The following is a 6,629-nucleotide window of genomic DNA, read 5'->3' on the forward strand; positions in this document are numbered from 1 at the left end:
ACAAGTCATTGCATGACAAGATAAGCATAGAATCATCAAGAAGACATGTTAATGAAACTAACCAAGGCAAGAACAAGTTCATAGTATGCAAGGATCAACTACACCAATCTTGGCAAAATTGAATAACATGTAAACAATCTGCCAGGAAACATTTTATAGCAATACTAGAGCATGAAACTGAGATACTAGAGCACTCCATAAATGCAAGAAGGGGCATGGGTGGATAGAGCATAACCATATGTTCAAAACATCCTTACTGAAGTATCTCAAAATATGCATGGATCTCTCTATAGCATCAAGTTTACATGGCATCAAAATAACAACAGAACAGGGACTGAAATCAGCAACATCACGAGGCCTAGTTTGCATGCTTGTTCTAGTCACCACACTGATCACAAAAATACATGGTATACACCCCTGAAAAGATGGCATGTCATATCCCAAAACACATGAAGAGCTCATGCCCATAAGTTGCACACAATAAATGTAGCGAAAATGACAAATGCCCATAATCTGTTAAGAATCAGAAACTAACATTTTATAGCACTCTTGCATCAGAGATTTGGGCATCGAGATGACCTCAAATAAACATGGCCCAATGGAACAAAATGTAGAGCAACTCATGATGAACATTTTGGTATAACATACGCATGAAACGGATCAATGGATGAGGAGTTATGGCATGTTGAACAGGGCTCCAGAATGATACAGAGAAAGGACTTGGAGGAAAAAAATATACCCGGAGATCTAGGGCTCTTCGGCACGCGAACCGAGGCGGTGGCGCGAGCCCACGGGAGTTGGGCGCCGGACTGGCTGGAGAAGGGCGGGGTGGCGCTGGGGACATCGGATCCGGCCCTCCCGCGGCCGGATCTGGCCGAAGGAGAGGACGGCGGCGCTGGGCGGCGAGGTGGCGGGGTCAAGGCGCGGCACGTCGCGGCGGAGGCGGGCGGCGGCTCCGGCGCGTGTCGGCGGCCGGCGGGCGGCGGGTCACGGCGGAGGCGGGAAGGCGCGAGGCGCGGGTGCGGGCGGCGGCGGCTGGGCCCGCGGGGGCCGGCTGCGGGCCCGGCGGACCGGCGGCGGGACGCGGTGGTGGAGGCCATCTGGCGCTCCATGGTTGGCTAGGCGCAGCGGCGGGATTCATCCGGCGGCGGCCTGACGTGTCCGGTGGCGACGGGGATGATTTTTTTTAGGGTTTGCCCGAAAATTTCGGAGGGGGAGGTGTTTATATAGGAAGAGGGAGCTAGGAGGCTCCAAATGGAGTGTAGTTTTCTCCCACACGATCGTGATCGAACGACCGAGAGCATGGAAGTGACTTAGATGGGTTATTGGGCTGTTTTGGAGGGGTGTTGGGCTGCAACACACAAGAGGCCTTCATGATTACCCGGTTAACCGTTGGAGCATCAAACGACCTCCAAATGGCACGAAACTTGACAGGCGGTCTACCGGTGGTGTACCAAGGCTGCTTGGAAAACCTCGGTCCATTCCGAGAATGTTTAACACCCGCACACGAAAAGTGGCAAAAGGGGCACCGGGGGACATAGGAGTGTCGGATTGCAAAACGGACAACGGGGAAAATACTCGGATGCATGAGACGAACACGTATGCAAATGAGATGCACATGATGCCATGATATGAAATGCATGACATGAACAAAATGCAAAACGAAATACAAAAACCCAACCACGGAGGGAATATCATAACACATAGCTGAAAATGGCAAGAGTTGGAGTTACTAATATGGAAAGTTACATCCAGGGTGTTACAACACTCCACCACTACAAGAGGATCTCGTCCCGAGATCTAGGACTGAAACAACTCCGGATATTCGGAACGGAGGTGATCCTCGCGCTCCCAGGTGGCTTCTCGGTCGGAATGGTGTGACCACTTCACTTTCAGGAATTTGATTGACTTGTTGCGAGTCTTGCGCTCGGTTTCTTCAAGAATAGCAACGGGGTGCTCATGATAAGAGGGATCTTCTTGGAGGTCAATTTCTTCAAAGTTGATAGTGCGCTCAGAAGTCTTGAAGCACTTACGAAGCTGTGACACGTGAAACACATCGTGCACATTCGCGAAGTTGGATGGAAGCTCAAGTTGATAGGCGAGATCGCCTCTTTTGCCAATGATCTTGAAAGGACCCACGTATCTAGGGGCAAGCTTCCCTTTGATACCGAAGCGACGAGTGCCTTTCATTGGAGAGACGTGGAGGTAGACATGGTCTCCGATTTCAAAAGCCACATCACTGTGCTTGTCATCATAATAGCTCTTCTGGCGCGATTGCGCGGCCTTGAGATTCTCACGAATGACTTTGCACATTTCTTAGGCTTCTATTATCAAGTCATTGCCAAGAAGTTGGCGTTCACCAGTCTCGGACCAATTGAGAGGAGTACGGCACTTTCTGCCATATAGAATTTCGAATGGGGCCTTGCCCGAACTCGCTTGCAAGCTGTTGTTGTAGGAGAACTCGGCATATGGAAGACAATCTTCCCACTTCATACCGAAGGAAATGACACAAGCCCTGAGCATATCTTCAAGGATTTGATTGACTCGCTCGACTTGGCCACTTGTTTGAGGATGGAAAGCTGTCGCTGAAACGAATGTTGGTGCCCATGGCCTTCTGAAAGGAGTCCCAGAACTTAGAAGTGAAGATGCTTCCATGGTCTGAAGAAATCAACTATGGAATTCCGTGCAAGGAGACAATTATGGAGGTGTATAGATCTGCGAGTTGAGCTGCTGTGATAGATTCTTTGATCGGAAGAAAATGAGCCACTTTTGTAAGCTTGTCAATGACAACGAAGATAGCATCATTTCCACACTTGGACTTAGGAAATCCAGTAACAAAGTCCATCTCGATATGATCAAACTTCCATTCCGGAATAGCAAGAGGTTGGAGGAGACCAGTTGGTCTTTGGTGTTCTGCTTTCACCCTTCTGTAGACGTCACATTCGTTCACGAATTGAGCAATTTCTCGCTTCATTCTAGTCCACCAATACGACTGCTTGAGGTCATGGTACATCTTCGTACTTCCAGGATGAATTGATAGAAGGGAATTGTGTGCCTTGTTCATAATGACTTTTCTCAGATCGCCTTTAGGAACCACAATACGATCCTCGAAGAAAAGAGTATCTTTGTCATCAATGTGGAAGCACTTGTATTTGGAAATGCCCTTGTCGATACCACGTTTCACCTTTTTCACCACGATATCCAGGAGTTGTGCCTCACGAATTTGGTCTTCCAAAGTTAGAGAGACTATGAGGTTGGCAAGAAAGCCTTGAGGAACAACTTGGAGATTGAGTTTGCCGAAAGCTTCACAAAGGTCCGGTTGGAAGGGCTTGAGAATTAAGCTGTTGCAATAAGCCTTTCTGCTCAGAGCATCTGCAATCACATTCGCCTTGCCAGGAGTATATTCAATACTTGGATTGTACTCTTGAATCATTTCGACCCATCGAGTTTGCCTGAGGTTGAGGTTGGGTTGAGTGAAGATATACTTGAGGCTCTTGTGATCGGTGAATATGTCCACTTTCCTTCCCAACAAGAGATGTCTCCATGTTATTAATGCATGGACAACTGCCGCCAACTCAAGATCGTGAGTGGGGTAGTTCTTTTCGTTGGGCTTCAACTGGCGAGAGGTATAGGCCACAAGTTTCTTCTGTTGCATTAACACAGCACCGAGACCTTGCAAGGAGGCATCACAGAAAACTTCGAGTGGCTTGGATTCATCAGGAGGAGTCAAGACAGGAGCTGAGACAAGCTTCTCTTTGAGGTTGTTGAAAGCAACATCACACTCAGGCGACCAGACATACTTGACATGCTTCTGGAGGAGGTTGGAAAGAGGCTTTGCAATCTTAGAGAAGTTCTCAATGAATCTTCGGCAATAGCTTGTAAGACCAAGAAAACTACGGAGCTACTTGACATTCTGAGGAGGTTCCCAATTCACAATTGCAGACACCTTCTCAGGATTAATAGCAATGCCCTTGGCGGAGATGATGTGACCAAGATAAAGAACTTCATCAAGCCAGAACTCACATTTGGAAAACTTCGCATAGAATTGATGCTCTCTGAGCTTATCGAGCACCAATCGCAAATGTTTGGCATGATCCTTCTTATTCTTGGAGAAGACCAAGATATCATCGAGATACACCAGGACGAATTCATTGGTGTAGGGGTTGAAGATGAAGTTCATCATTCGAGAGAACGTTGGAGGAGCATTGACAAGGCCGAAAGACATGACAGTATATTCATAAGAACCATAGCTTGTTCTGAATGCTGTCTTGGGAATATCTTCTTCACGAATGCGAATATGATGATAACCCATACGAAGGTCAAGCTTGGAGAATACTTTAGCACCTTTGAGTTGCTCGAATAGCGAAGTGGATACTTGTTCTTGATTGTCTTCTTATTCAATGGACGGTAATCGACGCACAGTCGGTCCGTGCCATCCTTCTTCTGGACAAAAAGAACTCCACAACCCCATGGAGATGAACTCGGTCTGATCAAACCCAGACGCTCTTGTTCATCAAGCTGTTTCTTAAATTCCTTCAGCTCTTTAGGTCCAAGCTTGTATGGACGCTTGCAAATGGGTTCACTGCCGGGCTCAAGATTGATAACGAACTCGACTGGCCGGTGCGGAGGCATACCCGGAAGCTCTTCTGGAAAGACATCTTGGTACTCACAAACGACTGGAATCTGAGAGATTGCGTCTAGCTCGCCCTTCTCATTGAGAGAAAACAACCGAATGGTTTCATCACGAGCGGCATAGATGATAACATCCTTAGAAGAGTGTGTCAATTGAATCTCTCTGGCAGCACAATCAAGTTGAGCTTTGTGCTTAGAAAGCCAGTCCATCCCGAGAATTAGATCAATATCAGAGTCACCAAGAACAATTGGTTTAGACAGAAATTTATAGTTCCCCATCTTGATAGAAACATCCAGAACCACCAAACTGGAGCTCAACCGTTTACCCGGAGAAATGACAGCCATGGGTTTACCCAAATGTGAAGAAGTGAAATCATGCTTGGCAAAAAACGGTCTTGACATGAAACAATGCGATGCACCGGTATCAAATAAGACTTTTGCAGGAATAGAGTTAACTGGAAGGTTACCCATGATCACATCTGAAGAATCCTCTGCCTGAGCTGCATTCATCACGTTCACCTTTGCATGCTTTGGATTATGCTTGACCACTGCATTGCTTGAAGATCTCACAGGAGGAGGAGGCGGAAGGCGCCTTTGGTTGAAGCACTTGTTCGCGTAGTGACCTTTCTGCTGGCACTTGTTGCAAGTCACCTCTGAGAGCGGACGATGATAAGGAGCATTTGACCTTGGAGCTTGAGAATTTGACTTGTTCTGATAGCCTGGGTTGGGTGGGTGGGAAGATCCACGGCCACCTGAGTTCTTCTGCTGGTAAGGCTGACGAGACGGAGGAGGAGGAAGGTAGAACTTCTGCTGCTTAGCTGCCACTTGTGAGGAATAAGAAGACTGAACTGCATCCCTGATTCTCTTCTTAGAAGCCTCACACTTGAGCTGAGCACCTTCTTGCTTGAGGGCCATATTGTAGAATTGATCGAACTGAGTAGGCTCAGCAAGAACGAGAGCTAACTGCAGATCCTCTCTAAGGCCACCTCTGAATTGATAGATCATACTCTTTTCATCAGGAATGTCTTGTTTAGCGAAGCGAGCAAGTTTCTGAAACCGCTTGTTGTATTCATACACAGACATGCTGCCTTGCTTGAGATTGCGGAACTCCTCACGCTTGCTCTCAACAACACTGGTAGGAATGTGGTGAGCTTTAAAGTCCCGATAGAAGTCAGTCCAAGTAATCACTCAACCTCCTCTGGATTCTTTGTATTGCTGGTACCAATCAGCTGCTTTGTCCTTGAGATGAAAAGAAGCAAACTTAACGTAGTCCTCAGGCCTGACATTGCTACATTCAAAATGCTTGTTGATATCCACGAGCCAATCATCGGCGTCTGTGGCCTCGGCACAGTAGCTGAAAGACTTCGGCTGATTTGCAAGGAACTGGTTGAGGGTAGGAAACTGAGGCTGATGATTGAACTGCCCTTGACCTTGATTCCCTTGGTTGCCCTGGCCTTGATTGCTCTCCTGCATGAGCTGAATCATCATCTGAGCATTGGCGTTTGTGGCTGCCATCAAAGCTTGCCATGCCTTCGGAGGCGGAGGTGGAGGTGGAGGTGGAGGGTTTGCCTGACTCCCATCATTGCGTTACAGATTCTGACGCGTTGGCAAAGCCATCCTGAAGAGGGTGACATCTGTTAGCATCTTGATAGATAGATAGACAAGTTGAATCAATGGATAGAAATTGCAACATATAGTCTTCACAATAAACATTCGAACAAGGATGAATGAATGAATTCCAAAGCTAACATCGCACGTCCATTAAGGTGAGAAGCCACTTGATAAGAGATTGATGAAAGAAAAACCAAGGTATGAATGGAACAAATAAGTGGTAAGGATTACCCAATCACAAACCAAATATCTGCAGGAAGAAATGCTAGAGCTACTTGAATCCCAAGTATAAACTCCCGAAACTTTCTGGTTATGCAATCAGGTGTTGGGGATACAGGGGAAGTAATATATCTCACCCAAACTAACAATCCCTACATCCAGCTGTA

This window comes from Triticum urartu, chromosome 1 (genome assembly GCF_003073215.2).
Source record: "Triticum urartu cultivar G1812 chromosome 1, Tu2.1, whole genome shotgun sequence".
Taxonomy (NCBI): Eukaryota; Viridiplantae; Streptophyta; class Magnoliopsida; order Poales; family Poaceae; genus Triticum; species Triticum urartu.